Genomic DNA, 26,353 nt, shown 5'->3' with positions numbered 1-26,353 from the left:
GGATTTGACCTTCAAATTAATTAGCATAAACCCTCACACTTCATAAGAGGTAAAGCTGCCATCTGAAGCACACACAGCAAAGACTCCGTGATACCCTGACAATAGGGAGCTAACTTTTCCCATAGTTTCTCCTGGAGAAATAGTCATCTAACTTAAAGGCTTTCTGCTAATTAATTCCTCTGCTTTACATTCTGGAAGAGGGAAGACAAAAAGCCCTCTCCTAATGAGCTGTTTCTAGAAAGCAGTCTCTCTCTAAAATATCCTAGAGTTTTGTGTTACAACTAAAACTTGTGTCATGGCTCCACAGTAATTTAGACCCAAGTTACCATTCTCTTGGTGCCTTTTATCAGCCGTAGGACCTCCTGTGGTATCTCAGCTGACCTATGGAGAAGCAGTGTTCTTTCACTGAAGTGCCAGTGAATTTGACCTGTAGGTCTGCTCCTGAAACTTCTTCCCCTTAGTCCATATCAATAGGCATGTATATATCTATATATATTTGCATACCAACACCATGTCTTGGTAAACGATCAGCCTAGATATTTCACTACAAGAGTCTACCCTCGGCCCCAGCCTCTTCCCTTAAGAAAAATTCTGTCTCCTTTAATGCCCAAGAGAAAGGACAGTCTTGCAATATGCCTGAAATAGTAACACATGTTCTTTATGGCAGACCAAGAATATTTCTTTGTCCATAACGCCCCCCCCAACCCCCAAACTGAATCTTTGCTTTCTCTGTGGGTAACTAAATTAATTAAAAATTTACTACTTCAAAAAATAATACTTTGAAAATTCTCCCAGGTGCTTCCTGTTTTAATGCTTTGTCCAGCTATTGGAAAGGCATAAGCTGAGTCTGTGATTTATCCGAGCAGGTGGAGTGCAGCATGGACATTTAAGTTGCAGTTACGAAGCACATTGCATTTTACCCAAGGACATTAGGCTTTCAATTTGTCTATAATTCCTCTTTTCTTATGAGATTTTATTTTAAGATATTGTATCTCCTGTTTTCAGTGGTCAGAACCTCCACTTCTTTCTCACAATAACATTCTGAGTTTTTCTTTGGGCTGAATTTTAGCTGACATGTGGACACACATCACGGTAAAAAGGGAGATCTTTACGCTTCTTAGGCAAGGTTGGGGAAAGTTAAAATCAAATCACTGCTGCTATTCCTCATAGCCAGAGGTTGCAGAAACATGTGTAATTGCATTTTCTCTACTGGAAGGCAGTTGTATGAATATTTGTAAGCTTATTTTTCTCTGTTTTGACATCAGGAGTGCATACAGCAGCATATAAATTAGATACCACATTGAAATACATAATTGTGCCACGAAAGATGAATAGTTTGGACTAATACTTTTTCTCAGGTATCCTTTTATTTTGATTTTCATATATTTAAGCCTTTTCTTATTTTAAACATTTTCTTTTCTTTTACTCAATTTTACTGAAGGCTTTTCAACTTCTTTTGGAAGATAAAAGTAATTCATGGATCAACACAGAGGCCAGAGTTGTTTTTTTGCTCTTAAAGCTCAGTGTTCACCAGCAGCACTTGTTTAAAGCTTACAATTACATATATCCCGGTAGAGCAACCAAATTTACTGGTAACGTCAGTGAAATTTCAGGCAAAAAAATCTGGAGCGTCCAGATAATTTTCCAACAGTCCTACATAGTTTAGTAGGATAGATTTGCTAGTGATTTAACCAATTTGGTTTGTTCCTCAAGAAACATGTCTATTACAGCTAATTTGGAGAGACAAAAAGATGGAATTGGTACTACTGAGCAACAGTTATAAGTTAAACTCCCAGGAGGAATTTTGCCGTGTAACCAGACCAAATTTTCCATCGATTAATTTCATTCCATTAAATCTACTTACTGCTTACTCTACTTCCATTATGAAACATTACTTAGCCATGATACATATGCCTTCTTAATGTGGAGCCATTAACTAAAGAAAAGCTTTTGCACTGTAAAGATGTCAAGAAAGGTTCTGCGCAGTCTGAGTTCCAGCTCAAATTTCTTATTTTTCATGCTCCACTGGAATTTGCATAGCAGAGAGGTATTTGTGGGATAAATAACACATTGAAATTATTACTATTATACCAAAAGCATATTTTCTCTCTTCTTAATATTTAACATCTCTCATTTTGGTAGAATATTCTATACCTTTTTTAGCCATATTTTCTTTCTTCTGTGATTCTATATCAAAAAAGGCTCCAATTTCAGCACTCTTGGATTTCTCCAGTACATAAAAATTTGCTTCCATCTGGGGCTTGTGTAGGTGTCCTAGATCTCTGGAAAAATCTGAATTCTCTGCATTGTCCATACACTCAGGTTGCTTATGATGCCCTCTAATACATTCCTGATAATGAATAGTTTGCTGATCTTTCAGAATCTGCCAAAATTTACTTATCTGTTTTTTAAATGACACCTGATTTATTTGCTGTTAGTATTAACGGACAACTTCATTTGGCATGACCTAACAAATCCCTCACATTTTCCCAGATTCCAATCAGTGCTTCCTATAAAAACCATAACATGGATCCAAATCAATTAATCTCAGCTGTCAGCACTTGTTTTTAATTACCCAACACCCCAGCGTTAGGATCACAGCAGATGAAATCTCCATAGATTGCAAACTTCCACTTGAGTCTGCGTAGCCACAAGCTCTCGACATTTGATGAATGAGAAGTCAGGTCTCGGCACTGCTGTATCCAGCTTCTGGACTACATTAAATCAGAATCTACGACTTGAGCTTTTCCAAAGGAGTGCCTGACAGGTGAGACAAAGGGTTTTGTGTGCTAATGTGGTTACTGGAATATGTTGCTGTTCGTTACCTGTTATGCTTTATTGTATGAGGTCCTGCTTTAATTTCTGTAGCATGGCAATCATGGTTGTTCCCAATAACCAACCAAAAAAGTGGATGTGAACACACATATCACAATGAAAACTCAGGAGGATTTCTATGGACGTATCACAAAAGAACTCTACTGTGGTTTTTGGTTTTTTTCAGAACTGATTTGTTACATAAAAAGGAATGCTGTTTCTGTCATTGGCAGTGAGCTCAGCAGACAGAGGATATCAGATTATATTCCCGAAGTTCCACTCAGTTCTGTTCTCAAACGGTTAAATCCCAGCATCCATAAAGTTTATGCTGCGAAACAAATTACATTCTACTTCTCTTCTTCCCCAGTATAACATGAATAAAATTTAACACGAATTGAGAGAAATGTCCATTGTACTGGAACCAGTTTCAGGAACTCAATGCATAGTTAGAGGAAGCTGACTTTACTGTAAATTGTAGCTTAAAGCTTATGCTACATTTGCTTTTACATGTTTCAAACTGTTAAAACAAAGTATGCGCAAAATCTGAAGACTGGCTGTTTAAAGTAAGTTCTTTGCAAAACATGGTGAGCCCTCAAATGGAATAATTCATCAGGACAAACTTCTATATTTATATTTCTTCCTTGTAAGAAAAAATAATCTGTTTTATCATGTCACAATAGAATTACACCGTTATGAATCCTTTTCCTAATGATAACATCTGTGATACCCCTTACAAGGTCATTGTTATTTAATGTCACAATCATACCACAGTTAAAATGCAGGAGATGGTGCACCAGTGCTATACCTATTCTAGCCTTCATCGCAGCAGATGAAACTATTCCTATTACCCTCTTGTTATGAGATAGTATTCCTTGTGTGTGGATGTTTGCATAACACTCACATGCAAAATTGCACTGGCCACTGAGAAATTAGCCTTTCAGTGTGCCTCTCTATAATGTCATAACATTGTTTTAAAAGTGAGTAACTGCTTGCTAGGCAGTAAGCTCTGCTCAAGGGCTGCTGCTGCACCTGTGTGCACATATATAACGTGGAGAGGAGCTGATCGTCCTATTGCTACAGCTTCTCTGTCATTGCAGACAAAGAGGGAAGGGCAACTGGCTATCCTGCAGTAATCGAGTGAAAGGCATTCAAGCAAATTTCCACTTTCTGTGGTGTATTAAAGCAGCCATACCAAAGCTATAGAGTGTGATTTTCATTTAAAAAATAAAATATGGTAATACATTGGCATTGGTACGCTCAGAAAAGCTATCTGCAGAGGGGAAAAAAAAGTAAGCGTGCTGTAACAGGGTCTGGATCTACCTGTGAGCCTGTCCAGTGCCTGCCAGAGCCTTGGCTGAGGTCTCTGTGCTCTCCTTTACCACTGAATCAGAAGTGAAGTTCTGCGCCGACACATCACTCCATTCAGCAGTACAATGATTATGTCTCCGTTTGTGTGTGAGACTCTCTCTGAATTACTGATCAGAAGTAGGGCTGCTTGACTCTTCCCAGAAAATCTTTTTCACGACATTTGCTCTCAGCATTGCACCTGAGCGTGTTTCAATTACTTACTAAGGAAACTGCATTGGCTTAAAAGGATCTCTCTGTGCCGGAAACATGGCCCCAGTCGAAATGACAAACCTTTCTGCCAGATTTGTCTCTAGCAGGCAATAAGTGCTCTCTCCTACTTAATTAAAACTCTTCTCTCTTAAAATCTGGTACCCTGCCATATCAGGATAACTTAACAGTGATCAGCAATATGCCCTATGGAAAGACATTTCTTTAAACTATCCTATCATTTCCTACTGGCATTTATTTTGCCAGCAAAGTATTTTGGAAAAGAAATTCCTAGGTTAAGCACAAAAGCATTGAACTAATGATCAGAAATCTGATGAAAATACTGACTTTTCTCTGACTAAATAAAAAAAGGTTTGCAATACCATAACAATTTTTGTACATAGTGAGCTCAGATCAGATACATCTTTATTCCCTCCACCTTTTTTTTTTTTGTTGAGGTGTTGTTTTTTTCCTCCAATATTAGTCATTGCTTCTTAGAAAACTATCACACACTGTGCTGTAATGAGTGACTGGACTTTTGGAGCGATGGACTGAAAATTTAAGACCCACTGGGATTATTCAGCTGTTGTACCTACTTATAAGTAAAAAGTCCCGCTTTCTTCTAACCAACCATTTCTTAAATCTGAGTTGGTAATAGATGGACAATGTATTCGAGTCATTACTCTGTCATAGTGGTGAAGTAGTTGATCACCACAGGGACAAATACAGCTGCACATGGTCAGGTGTCCAGTTCATTGATTCATGCAGTATGAAAAGAAAAGCACTGGAACAATCTCCAGGGCTGCTGTTAAGGAGGGGAGTATGAACAATATTAAATAAATGCATGAAAAGGAGAGACACAGGTGTAATGTATCACAGTTCTTGGAAAATAAGATGGCTGGAAGTAAAACCAAACATTAAAGGAATTTATCATTTGGTTGGATCCAACTGAAAAAGATTCTTAAGTCAACAATGATGCAGGTTAATTCCATTGTAAAGCTCTTCCGTGCTTCTTAAATTCAACTTTTCAACAGTGCTTGAGACAAACTAAGGGCTGGTCAGGAGACTTTCACAGTGAAGAGCTAGTGAAGGAGGACGCCTGTGATGGAGCTCTTCCCAGAGCGGTGAGCGAGACCTCTGCGGATGGACAGACGGACCCCACACGTTGCTTTTGAAAGGTGTGTCTGGCTGGGGACCAACACGCTATAGTGCTTGCATCAAAGAGTGTTTAAGCAACAAAAGCTGGGTGCCCAGCAGCTTTTTAAGACTTTAAAGGTGTTTATTTCATGAGCCAGCTAATAGTCTTCAGCCAGAACGGCCAGTGTTTCCCTCTGTGGCAGACACACTCTCCAGTGAGAGATGGGCAGTGAGTGTTTATAAGCCGGAACAGCCTAGCCTGGTATATACCCTATAGACAAAGGGAAGAATTCAGTCAGTTTTCAAAATTTCTGTATAATTTTGCCATATAAAACAATGCATTTGATTGTATTTCAACTGCCAATAGCCATCTGATTTCATTATACGATCTGCAGAATGCAAGACATCTCTTGGTATGCGTACTAGCGTCTCGGTTGACTAGGTAAAGCAGAAGAAAGTTTCTGAGTCTTACAGTGTTAATAAACAGACAACCAGACACTTCTGAATGACATCAGCCTTAAGGAATCAGCCTCTCCTTCCCTTTACTGATGTTACCAGTAAAAATGTATAATAATAATATTGCAGCACACATCCCAGAACACAGAGTGGGCAAGAAAAGTTGGTTCACTTTACAAATATCAGCACTATTTCAAGGTGAGTATTTTTACCTTGTTATGACATCATACTGTTTCCTGGTATGAATGGAATTACATGAAAAAGATGATTCACTGGTAGAATATTGGAGCAGTAAAGTTGTAGCAAAGACTGGGTAGGGTTGATACTTGTTTAAGTGTTCCAGGAAAAAAATACTGGGGAAGAAAAGAAAGAAAAGTCGAACAAAGGAAATCAAGTTGTAAAGTATGGAAAATCTGGTTAAGAAAAATCTTTGTTCAGTAGACTAGAGGGCATGGGGGAAAGGATTGATGAAAACTCCTGCTCTTGAGAAGCAAGAGTTAAAAAGAAGGGTCTGGACCACCTTCCCTTCTTCAGCAGGGAAGGAGAGAGGTTCTGATGTGCTGCACTGTACCACGACAGCCTTGCTGCCAAAAGTGAACCCAGGTGGCAGCTCTCTGTATTCCTCCTACCATGGCATTTCCCCTGGCATAGCATCTGAGGCAGAAGATGGTCCCCGGAGCACGACAGACCATGGTACTTCTAAACGTTCTGGAAAAGAGGAATTGGGGCAAATAGAAGCTGCAAAGAAATAGCCTTGCTGAACTGTTTGATACCAAAGATTAACTCTGCCCCCAAAACCCATCAGGTGAGTTGCATGACCTTCAGTATTAAGAACCTTAGAGCCATTTTAAAACCATTTTTTGAGCCACCATCATTTTCATCTTTCAGCACACCCAAGAATGTTCTAAAATGAGGCTGTATCTCAGTATCTTTTGCTTTCCAAAATCTATCAGTGACACATACATCTAATACTCCACAAAAGTTCAATTTCCATTCTATTGTTGAGCTGCAGAGAAAGGAAAGGAATATATTCTCTGTGCTGACTCTTAGTAACAGAAACACTTGAGTGAGCAAATTGCTTTACATCAATACCCACCGTTTACATCATGCATTTTATTAATGCTCTTACTGAATGTATTTTTCTTAGTCTTCATGGGCTTGCTGAGCACACAAATAATTTATCTACATCAGCCCTTAAATGCAATGTTCCCATGTAAATTTCTAAATATGAAAGAACATATGGAGCAAATGAGTTCAGTCTTTTGAAATAGATGTATGAATTTCTATTCAGCTGAGTTTTTCTCTAGCAAACTAGATTTTATCACCTTTAGGACTGGTGTTAAACCAGGCTTGGATATAATACTTAGACCCTGGCTGGCTACTAAATAAGGAGGGAAGTAGAATTTCAGGCAGATATGACAAAACCAAAGCTGCAATATTCCTGCAAAAGAGCCACTACAGCCATGGCTTCCATTTTTTATTTAATTTAAAAGATACAACTAATTTATCTTGTTAATTATGAACACCAAACTTTCCCCCTTTAAGAGCTTTAATAGACACATTTTGAAACATTTAAAAGTGGGAGTGGAGAAGTATAAATTGTACAGGTTTGGCAGCCAGCTTGCGAAGCCTAAGGAAAACAATGTACCTGACCGTCCTTTTTGTCTCCTATCTGTTGACTATGATACTAGAAGGAAGAAAAACATTTCTGCTTTGAAGAGAAAATGTCACCTAATCATTAGTGTTTGTGGTGTGCTCTGTAGGTAGTGGAGATCATGGGTGGGGTTCAATCACCCCAATGTCGGTACCCAGTGCCATTTGAGATGCTCTAGGGTATCCTACCTGTCCTCCATCTGCTGCTTTGAAAGAGTGTAGGTCTTCTATGGTTCCTTTATCTACCAGATTCATGCACGTGGGCATGCTCAGGGCATCTCAAATAGCATTGGGCACCTACGTTTGGGCAATCAAAATAAGGTGACCACTGACAGTAACAGGAGCGTGGACACAAAGCCCTCATGTACAAACATCTGTAGCTATTTTTCTTTTTTCTCTCCTGTTTCAGTTCCTGCACTAAAAAGTCCTTTGACAAACTTATCCTCATTGCTGTGTTCAACAAGGATGTTAAAACAGCCAAAGTCCAGGATCAACTTCATGATATGCAAATCTTATACCCATAGCAAAAGGGCTTCAATTATGTCAGAGACAAACAGAATTTACCAGAATATATTTGTGTCATTCCAAAAGCTTCAATACTTTTGACTAAGTCTCCATGTAATGAATATTGGAAGGATATTCTGTTCCCCATTTATCTGTCTAAGGATAACTGAAATGTCTTGAGCACTCCAAAAACAAACCACCACCTTATATGAACAGTCTAGTTTACTCCTCTAGCCAACTGACGTACAGCTGGGCTTAGACTACCTGCAGTTCCATGCCTATTTTGTTTGCCTAAAAGTGTATACTTACATTCTGAACAAACCCACCATTTAACAAGTCCGTATAGACCAAATCATCCTGGAAGCCATTTCCAAACATATGAAAGAGAAGCAGGTGGTTGAGAGTAGTCAACATGGATTTACAAAGGGGAAATGATGTTTAAACAGCCTGACAGCCTTCTACAATGAGATGGCTGGCTTGGTAGATGAGGGGAGTGGATGTTGTTTATCTCAGCTTAAGCAAGGCTTTCAACATTGTCTTCCATAACATCCACGCAGACAAACTGATGAAGTATGGGATAAATAAGTGGAAAGTGAGGTGTACTGAAAACTGGCAGAATGGCCAGGCTGAGAGGGTTGTGAGCAGCAACACAAAGTCCAGCTGGAGGCCAGTGACTAGCAGTGTGCTCCATTGCGTTGATACTAGGGCCAGAACTTTTAATTTATGACCTGGATGATGGGACAGATTTTGCAAGTTTGCAGACAATACAAAACCGGGAGGAGTGACCGATATATCATATGAGCTGTGCTGCCATCCAGAGGGACCTCAACAGGCTGGAGAAATGGGCCATGGAAGCTCACATTTCCAAGCTTCAATTTCCACAAAGGAAAGTGAAAAGTCCTGCACCTGGGGAGGAACAACCCCATGCACCAGTACACACTGGGGCCTGACTGGCAGGAAAGCAGCTTTGCAGAAAATGACCTAGAGGTCCCGGTGGATACCACGTTGAACGTGACCCAGCAATGTGCCCTTACAGCAAAGAAAGTCAACTGTTTCCTGGGCTGTATGAGAAGAAGTGTTGCCAGCAGGTCAAAGGAGGTGATCCTCCCCCTCTACTCAGCATGAGTGAGACATATCTGAAGTGCTGGGTCCAGTTTTGGGCTCCCCGGTAGAAGAGAGATGTGGACATACTGGAGAGAGTCCAGTGAAGGGGTGAATGATGAAGGGCTTGGAGCATCTAATGTCCGAGGAGAGGCTGAGAAGTCTGGGACTGTTCAGCCTGGAGAAGAGAAAGCTCAGGGGGATCTTATCAATGCATATAAATACATGAATGGGGGGACTAAAGAAGGTGGAGCCAGGATCTTCTCAGTGGCACCCAGTGACAGGCTGGGAGGCAATGGAAATTGCCTGGAAATACTGGAAATTCCATTTTAACTTAAGGAACATGTTTTTACTGTGAGGGTGGTCAAACAGCAAAGGTTGCCCAGAGAGATTGTGGAGTCTCTATGCTTAGAGATACTTAAAATTGGCCTGGACACAGCCCTGAACAACCTGCTCTAGCTGGCTCTGCTCCAAGCAGGGGTGTTGGACTGGGTGATCTCCAGATGTCCCTTCCAGCCTCAGTGATTCTGAGGATTCTCATCCTTTGCAATCTACATGAGATGATGAAAAGTGCTTTATAACCATAGATGGCTAAGGCCGAGGTTGTCCTCCTGATATCCCCCATAGCAGGTCATGGCTTTCAAACACATTGGTGATCCTTCATTGTTCAAATTCAGCAACCTAAACCTACTGATGATGTTACTGCCTGAACTGCAGAAGCCTAGTTTCACTCTTACATTTCATATTGTCTACAGGCACAGTAAGGTACAGAACAGAAAAATGTACACAAAAGGTGTGATGTTTCACTTTTATGTAAAGGCTGTATCATCTTGCTTGCTGGTGCTCAAAGCAACAGTCTGAAAATTAAGACTCTGGGGAGTACAAAAGTAATCTGATTTTTTTAACATATATATGTATATATATTTGTTTCAATACCAGATGGATAGAGAGTTAGGGTTCTTGCTGCGCTGACTTTCTGGGCTAATGAAAACTATTGATAAAGGATTTGTGCTGGTTTTGTGACAACTTGTGCAGGAAGATTTAACAGCTTTAATTTGATTTAGATTAAGGAAACGTTCCTTCAGAATAAATATTTTCATTGAAACAATGTAGGAAAGGATATTTTCTTTTATGAGATGTTTATTTATAATTCGCCTGCTGAGAATTTTCTTCTGAAAGATGCCAAATATGCAGCAATGGAAATTGGTGTCTTCTCTTTGCGCAGACCAGGAGGAGCGTCAGGGCTTTGCTGTCAGCTTCCACGCAGGGTCAACTCGGTCACCCCCCTGCTGTGCAGTCTATCATATCACATTATCCCATTTATAATGCTACACCTCAACAGAAATGAGGCGTCTTGTGCTGACAAACTCTCTCTAATTGCTTGTGTTCCCATCCTCTTCTTACCACTTACTGAGTCAGGATTTAAATTCACTAGTGAAATATGCTGCGTCCCCCTCTCCCTCCCAATTTGCCAGCACACCCACATTCATGCATTCCTCAAATATTAGCACAGGCCTTAAATTTGCCTAATACACCCACTATATACCCCTCCTATAGTGGCTATACCCAGCCACGGGTATGTTGCTGCATATGCGTGACCGGCCCCTTCTCCCCTCTCTTCTCCTTTTTCTTGTGCTTGTTGCTCCCTGCTATGCTATGATCCTTCCTTTGGCCATTTTCCTAAACATCCCATAATAAGCTTTACATAATCCTACAAGACCCTTCCAAAAGCCCATCAGAAATTTCATAGAAGTCCCCCGAAATATCCCCAAATGCTGATGATAATCATGTTTCCCCTCATTAGTTACACAGTTCAAGTGACCCTCCTCAAGACCGTGCCTGAGCAGTTCCCTTAATGGCCATCAGTCAGTGGCCAAAGAGCTCTAGTCTTTGTTACGGTCACTTTTCCTTTCCATTTATCACTTTTCTTGTTATTTTTTGTTTGTTTTGTACTGAATAGTCCTTAACTAAATAACTAAATGAACCAGATGCTCGCTTCTACCTACCCTTAAAAAATGTGTTGCATGTGTAGGTCCATATTGGCCCACAACACTCAAAGGAGAGCAGAGCAGATATGAAGACTTTCCAAAGCCCTTGCTTTTCCTTTCCAAGGCACTTGCTGTGGGTGGGGGGCCAGTAGTGGCTCTTCTGAAGGAAGAAATCTGACGCTGAAGGTTGGATTCATTCACAAGGGGACGGATCCTTTCCACTGCCTTGGGAGCTGTGCAACATGAGATCCATGCCACACTAAACGTTTAGCATTTTGATTCCCAAAAGCACGCTTTGCTCAATTATTTAACACATAGCTGGATTTCTGACCTTAATCTTTAGTCTTTTCAGCTGCTTAAGTACAGCACTAGCAACACTATTCCTCTGACTAGCTGGTGGGTAAAGATCATTTAAAATTCAGTTTTAATTTAAGTGCACATTGTAGATCAGTTCTTTGGATTTAGCACGTGAAATGTACTACTAAATGTTAGTGCAAAGGTTATAGTTACAATAAAAAGTTGACAGAATCCATTCAGGCATTAACATTTATATAGTATCTTTCTGAGGTTCTGGGATAAAGCAATTTTTGTACCAGAAAGCTAATTGCTAGTGAGAAACAGATTACGCTTACTTTGTGAATGTGACACAGGTCACAGTGTTACTCTGCTTCCTGTAGGAAGTCTCTCCCAGACAGACAAGCCCATATTTTTTGTACGTGAATTCATAAAATAGTGGCATTTAATGTACCCGCATGTAAAAGCACACGTTGAGCCATAGTGTTAGTATAAAAGCCTGTGAAGCATAAAAGTTGTAACCATGGCTCTTACAATTGTCAAAAAAGCCATAAGCTCAGCTCTAGCAGCTTCGTAGTGATATTCATTCCAGGAGGCTTGCGAGCTCACTCCTGGATTAACTGACATTTGAGGGGATTTCTTAGCTTGTTCCTTATGCCACCCTAGTTTCAATTTTAATATAATCAACTTTGTAGAATGATAGGTCTTTTATTAAAATGTACCACAAGAATAATTGTGTTTTCTCGAAGAAAAAGCATGAGTTTTCAGGAAAGCAAGGGGCTTTATTTATTTATTTTATTATTAATGAGTAATTGAGTTTGCACTCTGGTACAAAAGAACACATATTTCCAGTCATTGTGCAGGTCACCAAGAGATGACTCAGACTACATGCTGCATTGCATTTCAGGAAATGGTGGTCCTGGATTCAAAGATGATGCCTTCATTTAGGAGTGTGAATTTAAATTTGAAACTGAATTTGACTCATAATTCTTAAAGCATACTTTCAACAGTTTCTGATACAATTTACCAAAATCCTCACCAGTTTCTGCATACCTGGCTGTGAAGAAACGTCCTTAAAATCCTACTCATTTTTAAAACTTTTAAATACGTAGTATATTGCAATGCATTATCAGTTTTTATACCCAGCTGGTGTTCTATACTTAACAAATACAACTTTCTGATATCATGTCAGATAATTGCATGCTCAAAAGATGTGTTCTTTAGTAATTCTAGTGCTGCATAGTTGGTAGAACAGTCCAATACTGACATATAATCGTTTTCAGAATGACAAAGGAAGCTGTACAGTCTTTTTTTTTTTTTCTCCTGCATAGGTAGTTTATTTCACTAACCATAAATTTACTTATTGTTTACTGAATTTTAATTCATCATCACAAGTCATTCACAGTTATTTTGGAGTCTCTATGTTGATCTATTTTTACACCATATTGTCTTATCAGCTGTATGAACTCCAGTAACTTTAATATCTTCAAATAAAAGTAATATATTTTTCCAAAATATTTTAGGACCTGAACATAATATGGAGGATAACCCAGTAAAAATTTTCTTTCTAGGGGAACATATCAGAATCAGGTTGCAGCATCTGACCACTTAATAAAAAGCTCTTCATTCAGCATATAGGAAAATGTTCCTTTCTTACCCATTACCAGATCCTTAGGACTGAGGCACAGAGAAAGGGTTCTGTCCTTCTTTTCCATAATTATCAGATAATTAAACCATCCCATAGGTTCTTCAGTTTTATTGATTTTTCTTATATCCTGAGTTTATCCTGTTTTTCTAATTCCTGATCTAATTTTTTGTCTGACCACCACAGAGATAATTCTAGTCATAAGTATGATAAAAATATTGGCTTCTCTCAACATTATTTTATATTTGCTTGACAGCTTTTCAATGCCCCTGGAATCATCAAGGAATTGCTCTTCATGGGCTCCCATTTTTTTGCAGTAAGCCATCCATTAAGGAGACCTCGTATCTGATGTATGTTCGGTCCTCAAGTAGACACCCTATCTCCTGAAGTAGCTGTAAATTTCACGTTTCCAAGATTAAGTTTTACCTTTAAATCTAGTTTAAATGCACTCAAAGTAGGAATGCTTTGCCTATTGTATGATGTGAGGTTGGCCTGAGTTCAATCTAAGTTTCCTCCTTAGCCTAGTTACCAAAATTGACACACATGAACTGGTGTGCCAGTGTCCAGTTTCCAAAGAAAAATATTCCACTCAGCTTTCAGGTGATTAAACCTTCAAAAGTGATAGCTATTCTGGTCAGTTACCATCATCAATGACTGGTTTTTTGTGAAGAATGTGTATACTTTGTTCCTTCAGAGCTGCGTACAATTCTGCCCTTCAGGCTTCCGCAAAATATTTTCATGAAATTGTGGCACATCTGTTCAAAGGTGGAGCACGTTGCTTCTTAACCCTGAAATCCTCCACAGTGCTGCCGGCGATCTCGTGCTCCTTGCTCATTTTTCTGCTGAGGTTTTTCTTTACACCCAACTTTTCATGTGGGTCTGAGCTACCCGTGTGCAGTATTGCTTTCTTGGTTTCAGGACCTGCTTCCTGGCCCAGGTCTGTCCCATACTCTTTCTTATTATAAATCTAACTCAGGACTCAGGCCTGTTTCTCATTGTAAGTTTTCTGTGTTCCCATTGCAATCTAGTCTTAAGAGATTCTAAATGCTCTCCACATGGGATACTTTATTCAAGAGTCTTAACTCCATAACTTCTATAAAACAAACTGGTTCCTCCTATAGGAACCTCCTATAGGAACCTCCACATTTTGTGAGCTCAGCTGGCCAGAAGGTTTCTTCTTTCCCTCCTTCTGTAAAAGTGACCAATCATCTTTCCCTTGCTCTTTTACTTTTGGGATATCTAGGACAAGTCCAGCTCTGTTGCCTGTCTTCTGAAGACTTTCAGAGTCTTCTAATTTCTTTTAGAAGAGTTGTGTCCTCACTGGCTCTTCTCTGTGTTCTCATCCACTCTGTGCACAGAAGATGTTTCACATTCTTTCACAAAGGGCTACGGCAAGCTGGTTATGGTGCTTACACATCTCTCTTAATCTTTGGGTTCTCCAAAGTTTCTTGGGTTCCTTAATGTGCTGTCTTAGCTTTTGTCCTATAAAATTGTATGGGTGAGAGAGGAGTTCATGGGATTACATGGGTTAAGTTGCAGCTTTCCTACTAGCACTGTGATTCTGTTATAAAATGCTGCTTTCTAGTGAAGTCAACACAGATAGTATATTCTATTCTATTCTTTTTTTTTTTTTTCCCAACAGAGAAGGCAGTGATGGTATAAGATGGCTAAAAGAAGTAAATAGTATTATTTAAAATAATGTGTGTGTGTGTTTGTGTGTATGTTTGTTCTGTCATTTGTGTTGACAGCTGTCAAGTAAAACCATGTGACCACCCTGAGGCACTTGGTATCTTCCTCAAAGTCACAAGGGAAAGTATACAGTCCTCTCACAAAGAAAAATATACAGTCCTCTCAGAAGAAAGAAGATAACAGACAGGATGCTCATGAAATTACTGAGCAGTATATCTTATTCTGACTAAAAATGAAGTATATCCAAGATACTGCAAATACAACCCCTTGTAGAAAAGCTGAATGAAATATTATTACCATACTTTGTGTGAGGGTGGAAAGGATGCAGATACTGACCAGAAATGGAAGGACAAAAAATGCCAGGATACATTTAAAATATATATTTTTTTAAATAGGGTCCTATAAGCCACAACTCTCAAAAAAAATTTAAATTATACATCTTAAAACTCTTGCAGGAATTGCTGTAAAAAGCAAGCAATTTTATAATTACAGAGTGGGATAATGAAATGACTGTTCATGGACTGTGGTATCTTAGGTCAGAAGAAGCAAACACAACTTTAATTAAAGGTGGTTCTTTTGCATCTATATGTGGCCATTAGAAGTGCGGAGAATGATAGAAATTTTCCCAAGAAAATTCCAGTGGAGTTTGCTGAATAGCCAAGTTCAGCTGACACATTTAAAAGGACTTTTAATTGACGGTGAAGTACTCTGGAATCATGGATTTTACAGTGTCTGATGCCCACAGACAGGTGCTTTTCAGACTATTTTCAGGATCCAAACAGGTGTTTTCACACTCTTTGGAACTCCCGCAGCATTTCCAGATGTGACTCAAATGTGGGTCGGAGATTTACTTCCTAGTCAAGAAAAGACAAATCTGAGAGCTTGTGAAAAACAGCTGCAGAAGAAATGGCATCAAGACAGCTCAGGCAAAGATAAATATTAGGAAACTTTTCAGGTTTCTGTCCCTTTGTACCCTTTTTTTTTAACAACAACAAAAATGCTTTTATGAGAACTCTTGGCGTATCACTAAATGCATTCATTTTAAACAAAAGACAAAACCAGGCTTGTGTTCAAACTTGCTGTTTCCTTTGCTTAATAAAGCTATCCTTTAGGAGTGGCTGGAGTGGAAGCAAACAGCTCTGGCATCTTTTCATCCAGTTTCTCCTGCACTCTCCACCAAACAGCTGCCTCACATTATGAGCTGAGGAAGAAAAAGTAGTGTTTAACCACACACTGTTTAATGAAGGTCTGAGGCTCATTGTTTTCTCTGTTGGAGGCTACCTCGTAGAAGGGTCATGGTATTTAATTTGGAAAATACACCTACAGGGTGTAGGTAACTGGTAACTAGGTCTGGATTGGTCCCCTGCTGAGAACTCTGTGAGCTGCATTACAAAATAAAGTATGGGATTTTTCCTTGATTTCTGGGCAAGAAAAATTTGCCAGTACCGTGGCTTAGAAGTACTTCATTTTTCTCCAGATGAACATATTAGAAAGTCTGCATGGTGGATTAAGCTGAAGAGTTTGCAGCCTTTTCTGGCAAAAGGACGGCTTGGGAGATACTGGCTTTTCTAGGAAAGAAATATAATCCATGCCAGTTCTCTATAAACCCAAACGTCAGTTAATTAGCAGTCCTATAAGGCAAGTTGCCACGGAAATCAGGTGATTTAGTCATTTTTAGAGAAAGGCTTTGTCACATACAAGTCTGAAATCCTAAGTGTGGAGGTGGAAATGCAAACACAGAGTGACAGTCTCGAGGTAAAAAAGAGAAAAAAAAAAATTCCTGGAGCACAACCTGCTTGCCTGATACTCAGAGGGAAAATAAATGCTGATGGACTCTCTTAACATCTGGAGAAATGCTGGTATAAGCATACACATGTCCATTTGATTTCTTCCATGGTGGGAAAATACAGTTTAAGAAGCGGAAAGACCTGCCTCTGCCCCGGCCCAGGAGCAGTAAAGTCTGACGGCTGTTGCCTCCTACCACCCCAGTGGTCTGCACCAGACCGCGGCCCCAGCCAGCGAGGGAAAGCCCAGCTTGACCAGGAGTGGCCACTCAAGGTCTGAGGTTGGCTTATTTTTCTTTCTCTGTGGTAAGTAGGTGGGAGACGTCGCAGAAGGGTCAGGCTATTAACGTAACGTAAAAGAAAGGGGCAAAAGGACTGAAAAATTGGGAACATGGAAGAGAGAGCAAATACCTCAGCATTAAAAGCTAAAAAGGGGAGACAAAGTCTTCTGAATGTCATCATAAACTGAAAACAAAAGGCAGTCAATAGGAAATAGAGTTTTTTCAGGGACAAATTTGTAAAGGATTACATTACTATCCTGAATCTTTCACAAGTCACTCGGCACAATTGTCCAATTTTTTGTGTGGAGTCTGAGAAATCTTTACTTCATGGTGTCGCCACCTCTTTTCAGAAGCAGCTGTCCCAGAACTTCTGGTGATCTTTGTAACAGAAATTGGTACTTCACTCGCCTCTTCGAGTACTGAATTTATTATTGTTTCCCTAGGACTGGAAATGGACTGCCCAACATAGGTGTCCCTACATCCCTTCACAAAAGCATTTGCAGTCGAACCTCATAGGTAAGAGAAAGGAGTAAAGAAGAAAAAGAAACGAAGCAAAAGAGAACTTCAAGCAGCCTGTTGCCTGACAGGCCTATTATTCTGAGTTATAGACGGAAACAAACCTAAAATGTAATTTCTCTGTCTCCTTATGAAGGGAAATAATTTTCTGAATTTTGAAGTTTTGACAGCAGGCACCAGTGAAGATGGCATGTCAGAGCAATCATTTCCTTAGCTCAAACTTCCTTGTCAAAGGCAGGATGTTATTTTTACTTATTTTCAATTTTTATTCCATTGCAGCTGAATTTCTCTTCCTTAACTTTTTCTCCCTTCTCACTCTTTTTCTTCTCCGTTTCTCCTGAGGTTTTTACATTTATTCCTAGCACCAAGCTGAATTTCTTCAGCTATGATAGAACGGTACAATTCTCAATTCTGGCAGCATAATCTGCCTTGATGTTTGTTTGCGGTACTATGCGAGCAGGTGATGGAGTTTCTAAGAGCAGAGCTTCCTTGCTTCTTTGTTCCTTTAAGGCTCTTGGAGGCGGTTTTTGGGTAGAAGCAGCAGAATCTGAATTAATCTGGCAAGCACTCACCCTCCTAACAAAAGAATCGCAATTAATTCCTGTTCCAAGCATGAAAGTGACTTTGAGAGAGAGAGGAAATGGCAGAAGCTGGGAAATGTGGGACCACTAAAATACACGGCACTGTAGGAAACCGTAACTTTATTAAACTATTACTCACCAGAGCCCTGAGGAGCAGTGGCCAGGATTTCCACGTCAGGGCAAGAACTGTGCCCTGCTCTTTGCTGGGAGTGAGAGGCTCAGCCCGCTCCCCCAAACCACCCGGTAGGTAGGAGAGATGAGGGGAAACACTCGCTGCGTGCAAACATAGGCATGCCCCACGTGGAAGGATGTAGAAGCCATGGGAGCGCAGGGAGCCTTTTGAATTTCCCTTCCCAAACCATTCGCACCTTGGGGTCTCCTAGTGGAGCTGGCATCAGGCAGTAGAAGGGTGGTCTAATCCTGCCATGCAGCTGGACACAGCTGTCCCTGACGCTTAAAGAAATGCCAATGAAGTATAAAAACTGGAATGGGGCAAAAAGGTGCTTTCACCTCCAGACCTCTCCAGCATACTCCATGCCAAAGCGCAGCTTTCCATATTGGTTTTTATGTCCTCACTAAATAATCCTGAGTGTTTCTCTCCAGGTTTAGTTGATAAGTGCAGATGTTGTAAAAAGTATTTTGGGGACAACTCTAACCAGACCACCATAGTACTGGAGAGCAGCAGAGAAGTTTTGTTGATTCTAACGGTCTTGTTATAACTTGTTTTGCACTGCCTGCATCGTTCACACAGGCAAAAAATTATGACCGTGAAGAATGAGAATTATTACATAAAGGGGTAGGAAGGCAGATTTAAAAAATTGTCTTACAGTAATGGTTACATTTAAACTAACTTGTACACTCAAAGCAACTTCTTAAGCTTTGCAATTATTAAAAAAAAAAGGGGGAAAAAGGAAAACGACATCAGAAATTCTGATGCATCAGGTGCCCACTGAGGCTGAAATCCTCTTTTCTGGAGGCAGGAGAGCTTCAGCTGCATCAGACATTTGTAGCTTTATAGCTTTATAAAAAAAATTGAAATATGTTCTTCAATAGGAGGGGCTGTGATACAGACCCCCTTTAAGGGCTTCAAAAATCAGAAGGGACTTGCTTTTCTCATGTCTAGCACTGCATTTGTATTTGCAAGAGTACATTTGCCTGGCTTATGGTTCAGCTATGTCAGATAAAAATTCCTCAATCTGTATTCAGTGAACCACGGATCCATGCAGTACTGGGGAGTGGCCTGTGGAATGACTGCAAAAAATCCAACACAGAGATTTCTACCAATGTAACAGAAATACCAGATGGCAGGAAAACAAAATTCAAAGTGTAGCCTAATTTGTATTATGAATGGACATCAGCCAAAGACACTGCTAAAATTTCCTGATTTTTTTTTCCAAAGGTGTGGTGGTTCTTGAATAAAAATGCTATGAAACATTGCTTAGAATACAGTTTGCACATAAAGGACATAAACATTCAGCGCTCGGACTGAGAAACTAGAATGCTGTAATTCTGAAACTTAATCTTAAATAATAAACAGTGTCAGTAAAAACAAAGTAAAAAAAAACCTGCTGGAAGTCTCACAGCAAAAGAAAGGCTTGTGTGGCTCCCTCTGAGACTGGGCATAGCTGGATAAAAAGCTGGCTTGTTTTGTTAATCTGCAAGTGGAAAAGGATGTGTTTTAATAGTTCCTTTAAAAGGCTGCAAGCATCCTTTAATGAAAGTAACTACGGCAAGGATTAGTAGAATCCAATTAGCCACAACAGGTGCATGTTAGAGATCTTTAAATCACAGAACACAACATGGTCCTTCAGAGCAGCCAGCAAATTACCTGCTAATGAATGCTGTCAGGAAAGCCCAGCCAGCAGGAATACCCTGGAATTGCTGGCATTGCCAAGGCTCTATCAGCAGGAAAATAAGGGCAGGTGTAAATGTTAAGATTGATGGAGGTTAATGAAGGAGCCAGCGGCAATGGACTAGATTGCCTTTTCTCCCAAGTAACCCTAGGGAATTCAGTGCAATTCCTGAACAATGTTCACTGGCAGCCTTGCAGGAGAACCTGGAACAGCTGATGCTGTTGTTCCCTGGAAAAAGCCTTGGGGGTGGCACTGATGAAGTCCCATTGCATCTCCTCCTAGGAGAGAATCACATTTACGATATTTATGGCTGGGAATGAAGTAAGAGCTGGGTTCTGCATTTGGAAAGTATTTCTTCTCTGTGGGGTGGGGACGTGGAGGGAAATTAGAATGGAACGTTGTTATCTTATGAAAACTCATAGTCTGCAACTTCTATTTTCTCACCTAGAGGAAAGAAGAATGGTGGAAAGCCAACAAAGTGGGAGATTAGACAGGTTCTGGAGATTGCGTAATACCGTATTTCCATGTTTTATTATTTTCATACAATTTTTTATGGTATTTGTTGTTCTAAAATTTCAGATTCTGGATTTTTGCACCAAGATACAGATCTCAGATTTTTTTTTGTAAACAACCAGTTTTTCAGTTTGTGAGACAAAATTGTGGGTATGTCCATCCAAATGGTTCTCACACCAAAAGACAGGTACAGAGAATCTAAAAAGTGGTTTAGAAAAGCGTCCTGATATTTAAGCTACTCTCAGGACTCCTTAACAGGCCTAAATGATTTCAGTTTCTGGAGGCTGGCCATTATGAGTATGCCTAGCTAGAGATAAAAGGAAGGACATGATTTTAAGAGACAAAATTAAGTATGTTGAATGTGTTAAATACGTAAAATATGCCCATTTCACATATCTTCTGATTCTCACATAATATTCGTCTTAAAGGCAATGCTATAGCTATGGCAGATTGAAAGTTTTGAGCCATATCTGATGACAAAAGAGTTATCAAGATGCTTTGACTTCTTTTCTGCAGAGATTTTGCTTTTCTCAGTAGCAAGCACTGAAACAGAAATTATTGAGGTATCAAAACTGCAGACAGCTCAAAATACTGTTTAAATGGATAACAACGGAAGTGTTCATACTGTCATATTTTACTGGATTCTGCAGTACATGGAGAAATTTAGAAAATAATCTGAAAGCCTTTTTGAGAGGATATCAACACTTCTGTATGAATCATAGCATCATAGAATACTAGGTTGGAAGGGACCTCAGTGGAAGGAAAATGACTATAAGCTTCAGAGTTCTGGGTATTGAAATGACCCAGGTCATCATTTGAAGATGCTCTTTAACCATTAACCTTGGCCATAAAGTAAAGAGACTGGGATTTCTAAAATGGCTTTTTGAGCTCATTGAAATCAGTGGCAGAAGCCAATAAATTTCAGTGAGGACAAGGAGGGGACTGCTGATGAGTGTTTTTAAAAATCCAGCCTCCACTCTTGTTTGAAGTATATAAGTGTTGATTAATCTTAAACTTAACAGATTGATGAGCTGCAGGCAGTTTTATTAAAGACCAGGTGACCCATTTCACTTCTGTGTAGAAAAGCCAATGTGAAGCAAAAATTTTTCAAGTGAAACTGATGCCAAGTACGTCATACTTGTTTGCCGCTTGATTAAGAGTACACAGAGCAATGGTTTTAACTCAAAAGAAAAGAAGGAATGAAAGGGTGACAAATGGGTTGTAATACAGAGATTAAAGATTCATACAGCTTTTTCATCCTGCTGGTGTTGAGCCACGCTTAGAGTGTTTGAGAAAGACGACTGAAGTGACTTTGTGCTCTGGATAATAGACTGATTAAATAATGTTGTAAAGACCATTGAAGAATGCAAAGAGATTTTACTGCATAATGGATGGAAAAAGGCATTCCTTCTGAAATAGCAATGAGCCTGGTCTTTGCAAATCTTTACAAACTCCACTAAGCAGGGGGGAAAACTTCGCAAGGAAGGCATAAAGCTGTATGGGTCAAACTAGAGAGGCAACATAAGCAAGAGTAAAAATGGGATTGTGCTTGGGAGTGAAGGCAACTAATACATCTCCATCTGCAGAAGCACCAAATGAGTTTAAGAAAGTGAAAGTAATGTTCTGAAGACAAGGGAAAAAACCCCCAAAACCAAAGTCCTTTGGCCCTTCAAGTTAAGGATATCATCAAAGACTTTTGTGCTGCAAACAAAATCTTCTTAGCCAAACTTACTGATGACTACTGCAGAATGAAAACTAGATTTTCTCTCTGATAGAAAGTGCTAGTATTTCTACAGGGAAGAAAAAGAAGATTAGGAAATGGTGAAACTTTCTGTTTGATATTTTCTACCAAAACAACACACTTAAGACATTCATGAAACAGAACAGTTCATGCTGTCATTTTGAGCTTAATACTGTTCCCACCATCTTCCTAGGGTTTTTTTGAAAATGCTTCTTTTCTAGTAATTTCATCACTAATTTGCATCTTTGTCGTCTCCAGAAAAGTGTAAGTCAGGTGGCCGTTGGAGACGGTATCTCTGCTGGTGCATCTGCAGCTGCGTGACTCGCAGGACATGCAGTACTGCTCGATCAGGGCAGACTGTGCTGTGTTTTCTAAGCCAGGGGCCAGCGGGAATGCCAAAATGCCCTGAGGAAATGCAGCATCAAAAGCAGATGTAGATTCACAGTTGAGTAGTTTAAAATTTATTATTTCATTTTATGTATTCTAGTGAAAATATCAGAGTTTCAGCAGCACCAATGGTAAAAACAGGTAAGACAGAAAATTCCGACCAACAATACTGTCAAAAGATTGTATGACTGAGACATTTGAGGATACCAGGTCGTTTCCACCAGTTGTGATTTAAATTTTTGTTAAAGTGTTGTAATAGTTAAGTCATCTTCATTTTCAGGCCCTGAATGGTGTGCTGTCCTTTCCAATTGCAGTACACAAGTGTTCATTGGTTCAAATGGAGGTTTAGATCTGCTGCATTGAAGCTTTTTGGCGAAAACATAGAGGTATTTGAGTGGGTCTTATTTGCACTAAAATTTCTGGATTTCTTCCAAAGTACAGATTTCCCCAAATTGAGCTAGTGGTGCCCCAGTAGATGCATCATAAAAGCTCAGCTGTGTTACTCCACTATAGCTAGATTTACTCGAGCAATTACATTGGCCCAATTCCTTTTTTAATAAACTCAAATGGAAAGGAAATAATTAGATCTGATAGCTATCATATAAGAGAGTATGCTGAGGGTGAAGTAATTAAACCGTAATTGTGGTAAATTATGTTTTTCATTAAAATTGTAAGAAGTCTGTTAAATGATTAGCTAAAATGTTTAGGGTCTTTGAAGTCCATTCAGCTTTTTGATTCTGCAGGCAGATCAGGGAGATTTACAATCTGTGAATGTATGTTTGGATACTGAACTGTCTCGTGTTATCAATACCAAATTGTTTCCCAGCTTGTTTGATTTTACCAAGTATTGTTCCTTATTGATAGTGCTACAAAATGTGTAAGATACTTTTCCAAAAATGAAATGGAGTTGCTGTGAGGCACTCTGCAATCTAAAAACTATCTGTATATTTACAAACAATCTGAGTAGCTCATTTACTGAGGGAGCAATTTTTTTTTTTTTATAAAGTTAACCCCTTTATTTTATCTGTCCTGCTTTCAGAACTATCTCCTGTGGAAGCGCTATTGCAAAGAGATGTTTTTTAGGGAAATATGTCTTTCTGCTTTGAGGGGGGATGATGCTACACTTTCAGTGACTCCGCAAGTGAGCTGTGACTGTGCCCCAGCCATACCAGTCACTGTAGAAGATGCCTGAATACCCTGATTTGTTTTTGTCTGCTTTGGTTCCCCAAACCACTGAATTCACGTGTTCAGCTGACAGGCAAATAGCCCAGGTTTTGTGTTTTTAACACTTTGCTGGGAGCAGACCCACCATAAGCCCTCCTGGCCCAGTCTGCCATGGAGAGCTGCAAAGCCATGGCAGTGCACAGACCACGTGGAAAGAAAGATGGAAATGCTTTAGACGAGCAATAGCCTTGGAAAAGACGTAAAGATTGCCTCTGTCTTAAGGAGGACTTTCCAAAGAAATTGCGAACAGACACGTCTTAGGGTAAGCCGAAAGCAGCCCAAAATTACTGCAGCTGCATGGCATGGGCATCCACCCTCAGAACATCCTAGAGAGCTGTAAGAATCATAGAATCGTTTAGGTTGGAAAAGACCTTCAAGATCATTGAGTCCAACCATTAACCATGCCCAAAGAAGAACTATTGCACTCACAGGTGCTGCTTAGGGGAGGGTCAAGCCTAATGTACTTAAAGGTTAGGTGCAGGTTAAAGAAATGAAGAGGTTTTCTATTATTCAAAGTTCGTGGACTAGTTAAGGGGCTGCATTTCTGTCTGAGATCCTGTGGTATGGACTGCTTTACTGGAAACAGCCGGTCATGCGCCTTCTCTGGTTAGCTGGGAAAAAATCAAATAACTAATGGGGTGCTGAACTGGGGAATTTAGGTGAAATTTCACCTTCTTTTTGCTTAAAAAGAAATACTGTGAAAAAAATACTGTGATGGTTAAAGAGGTCCTGGATGTCGGAGGAGACAACTGAAATGATTGGACGAGAAAGTAATAAAGATCACAGTTCACATGTATGCAGCTTTGCTGGCTGAACTCATGAACAAGAACTTATGAGGAGAAGAGGTGTAGCCAGGGATGACAGTGAGGGCAATGGAGGAATTTGGAGATATCACAGAGAAACTGAGTAGAAAGGGGTGATGGCAAAGACAATCACCTGCCCAGCAAGAGGACTGGAAAGATGGATCCCTGACAAGATGAAGAGAAGGACCATGAAGATGCATGACTGTGAGACCAGGAGAACAAAGAGGAAGAGACTGGCTTACAGCAGGAAGATGGAGTAGAAGAATAAAGAGTTTTTAGTGGAGAAGGAAGAGGAGAAGTAGAAAGAAATAAAAAGAAAATCACAGGAATAGTTATCAGGTCCATAACAAGGTTAACGTGATGAAAGGGGTAAGTGACAAGGCCCAAGGACAGAAAAAGTAATGTATTGGAGAGCAAAAGATAACAGAGGTAGAATGATCTGCTGGTAGATGGGCAAGCAGAAGAGAGGGACTGTATCCACAGTGGAAACTGTAGCAAAATCTGCATGGGACAGACGATACTGTCATATTGCTGCTGTAGTGGTGCAAGGATGGCATGACCGCCCTGAATAAAGTTTTTGAAGAGCAGCAGATCTAGATCTTCAGTTAAAATCATCAAAACTGGAGAGAAAAAGGATCAAACCATGACAAGTCCAGGCAGTTGGACTAGATGATCATTGTAGGTCCCTTCCAACAGAACTGTTCTGTTCCATTCTATTGTATTCTATTCTAAATGAAGGACTAGTGCTAGGACGGAGTCACAGAGGTTCTGAATAACCTAGGAGACATTTATAAAATGAAGGAACGTGATGCTGGATTCTGCCCAATTAATGAAATTTGTAGTGGTCAGGCTCTGGGATTACCTGAGTTAATGTTTATATTAGTGAGTGTAAAGCAAAAAGTCAGCTGCATCTAAACTTTCAGAGAGTGAAGTTAATGAATCAGCTTAATTATGTTTAGAAATATATGTAATGGAAGATATGTATAGATATATGTATGAATAATAGTGACTACAACAATTGTGATGATAAATGAATTAAAACTAGGGTTGATCCAAAATGGAAAAAGCTGTTGGTGAAATGTAAGATCCAGTATCAATCAGGAAAAACTGAATGAGAGAAATAAGTCTGCCCTGTCAAGAGAGTATTTTGCAGGCAAAGACGGCAATTTACTTCAAGCTTCTGAAAGTTACATTTAATGTGTTTGTACATATTCATTTATCCAAAAAAATGTAGAATCTTATTCTCATTGTTAAACAAAAACATTAGGTGATGATATTAACAATTCTCTTGGCAGTGTAGAGGTTTGAAGGGCAAATGAAAACATTTCTTAGCAGAACTAGGCCCAATTCTGGCAGGGAGGGATGAAAGAGTAGAAGTAAAACACAAGATGTCTGATATTTATGGTGACAGCCTTTGCTCTTTGGGCATGGCATCATTCTGCAGAAAGTTTAGTTGTGTTTCTCCCAGTTTTTTAAACTCTATTATTCTGCGATCAAAGACTTTTCAGACTACTAGCCCTCCTAATTTGAAAGCCACCATAAATGGGAGACAGAGAAATGACAGTCTCACGTTCTGGTAGTTCCCTCTGTCATTGCTTTTCCTTGGTAAAAACCAAAAATCTTTGATGATAAATAGTTTTAAGCAGTTGAAATTAAATCAAGCTTATTAAATCAGTATCTCACTGTGTGCTAACTTAGTCACAAATACATTCTGTTTGAAGAAGCAGTAATTTAAATATTAACAGGTATTATTTTATTGGGGTTTGCGTATACTGTGTTATTGTCTAAAAATGGATTCTCATGCTCCTTTTTTTTTTTTCCAAGCACATCTGTAA

The 26,353-nt window shown here is 39.6% G+C and overlaps 1 long non-coding RNA gene across 1 annotated transcript in view; it reads left to right on the top strand.

Moving 5' to 3' along the window:
* The window catches only part of LOC138689604 (uncharacterized), an 81,817-nt gene extending 57,828 nt beyond the window's left edge, over positions 1-23,989 (top strand). Inside the window, exons 2-3 of the long non-coding RNA XR_011328524.1 lie at positions 17,344-17,416; positions 23,531-23,989. This is a non-coding gene — a long non-coding RNA (uncharacterized lncRNA). The remainder of the gene's footprint in view (positions 1-17,343; positions 17,417-23,530) is intronic.
* The last annotated feature ends 2,364 nt before the right edge of the window (positions 23,990-26,353 follow it).

Source organism: Haliaeetus albicilla, chromosome 17 (assembly GCF_947461875.1).
Source record: "Haliaeetus albicilla chromosome 17, bHalAlb1.1, whole genome shotgun sequence".
NCBI lineage: Eukaryota > Metazoa > Chordata > Aves > Accipitriformes > Accipitridae > Haliaeetus > Haliaeetus albicilla.
Note: the sequence above shows the minus strand (reverse complement) of the source record. Positions and strands in the feature narration are given on the sequence as shown.